Source organism: Pristis pectinata, chromosome 37, assembly GCF_009764475.1.
Source record: "Pristis pectinata isolate sPriPec2 chromosome 37, sPriPec2.1.pri, whole genome shotgun sequence".
NCBI lineage: Eukaryota > Metazoa > Chordata > Chondrichthyes > Rhinopristiformes > Pristidae > Pristis > Pristis pectinata.
This window is the reverse complement of record NC_067440.1, coordinates 10,416,851-10,419,286: the sequence shown is the minus strand read 5'-3', so window position 1 is coordinate 10,419,286 and position 2,436 is coordinate 10,416,851.

Here is a 2,436-nt window from a genome sequence, read left to right as displayed (position 1 = left end):
ATGTTATCCTCCTCTGGTGAAGTACTTCCTGCTCACTTGGTCTTTCCCTTTGTGGATTCTTCCTGTCTGTCACCCATTTTGGTACAGCTGGTTGCAGCTCTATAAAACTCTGGTTAGACCTCATCTGGAGTATTGCATTCAACTCTGGTCGCCCCATTGCAGGAAGGATGTGGAGGCTTTGGGGAGGGTGCAGAAGAGGTTCACCAGGATACTGCCTGGATTAGAGGGCATGTGCTATAAGGAGAGGTTGGACAAACACGGGTTGTTTTCTCTGGAGTGTCGGAGGCTGAGGGGAGACCTGGTAGAGGTTTATAAGTTTATAAGACAGGGTAGGCAGTATCTTTTACCCAGAGGTAACTTCAAAGGAGATGTGTGGGGCAAGTTTTTTACACAGAGAGCGGTGGGTGCCTGGAATGTGCTGCCAGGGGTGGTGGTGGAGGCAGATACGATAGAGGAGTTTAAGAGGCTCATGGATAGGCACATGGATGTGCAGAGAATGGCGGGAGATGGACATTGTGCAGGCAGAAGGGATTAGTTTAGTTAGGCTTTTAATTACCAGTTTAATTTGTTCAGCATAGCATTGTGGGCCGAAGGGCCTGTTCCTGTGCTGTACTGTGTTCTATGTTCTAATCAGGACACTTAGTCCTGTCATCTGAGTCATACAAAACTCCACTCAGGACTCCAAAACATCTCGGGAGTGAGTGCGGCAGGGAACTTCGCCATTGTCTCAGGAAATGTGGCTGCAGGTAAAACTGAAACTCAGGGTCCTAAGGTCCACCCCACCACCACCCCCCCAACCCCCACCAACCCCCCACCCCACCCAACCATCCTCCTGGCTAATGTACAGTCACTGGAAAATAAAATTGAAGACCAATAAAATTGGCGACCTACGGAAGGCCATCGTGAGAGAGAAAAGGCAATTCCTTGTGAAGTTAGAGACACAATCGGACGCACAACAGCTGTGGCAGGGTTTGCATGCCATTACTTCCTATAAGATGAAACCTAACAGCTTAAGTGGCAGTGTTGCTTCTCTCCCCGATGAGCTCAACGCCTTTCACGCACACTTTGAAAGGGAGAATAACACTACACCTGTGCGAATCCCCACAACATCTGGCGACCCTATGATCTCTGTCTCAGAGGCTGACGTCCGTCTAGAGGGTGAATCCTCGCAAGGCGTCAGGCCCCGACGGTGTACCTGGCAGGGTACTGAAAACCTGTGCCGACCAACTGGCTGGAATGTTCAAGGACGTCTTCAACCTCTCACTGCTGCAGTCGGAGGTTCCCACCTGCTTCAAAGCGTTGTAGACTCAACCAGCTCCATCACGGGCACGACCCTCCCTGCAATCGAGGACATCTTCGAGAGGCGGTGCCTCAAGAAGGCAGCATCCATCATTAAGGACCCTCACCACCCAGGACATGCCCTCTTCTCGTTACTACCATAGGGGAGGAGGTACAGGAGCCTGAAGACCCACACTCAACGATTCAGGAACAGCTTCTTCCCCTCCGCCATCAGATTTCTGAACGGTCCGTGAACCCATGAACACTGCCTCGTTATTCCTCTTTTGCGCTATTTATTTATTTTTGTAACTTATTGTTGATGGTCTGACACTAATCCTATTTTTTCCTGCTCCCCACATTCCCACCAACTCCCCCAGGTTCTACCCCTCACCCACACACTAGGGGAGCAATTTACAGCGGCCAATTAACCTACCGACCCCACATGTGGTTGGGATGTGGGAGGGAACCGGAGCACCCAGAGGAAACCCACACGGTCACAGGGAGAACCTGCAAACACAGTAGCGTAGCGGTTAGCGTAACGCTTTAAAACGCCAGCGACCCAGGTTCAATTCCTGCCACCGTCTGTAAGGAGTTTGTACGTTCTCCCCATTGTTACGGACTCAGTGAAAGTCCCTTTAAGATAGAGAGTGTGTGTGTATGTGTGTGTGGGGCGTGCTTACGTCAATAGAAGATAAAGGACGTAATGACGTTGTTGAAGAGGTCAGAAGAAGAAGAAGGAGAGAGAGAGAGAAGGGAGAGAGACACCAGCCTGCTTGTTTTCTCTATCGATGGATGAGAAACAATAACTGTGTTTGCCACTGAAATCCATGTATGGAAGTTGGAAGTAATCCGGTGGAGTTCACTTTGTTGCTGACCTGTAGAAGGAAACAGGTATTTGTGTGTGGACGACCACGGTTCGGATGCTTTTCGGGGTGAGCAAGTCACTACCGAGTAAACACTGAAGTGTCGTTTGGGTTCCGTCGTGGAACATTTGGATTTCGTATTTACTCTCTCTATGTTTCTCTACGTCTACGTCTTATCTTCAGACAACGGTGGTTGTTGAAGAAGCCCTTGCTCATGTTTCACCTTATGGCTTGCGGAACTGAACTTTAAGAACCATTCCTGAACTTGGAGTTTGGGACTTTGTCACACACACAC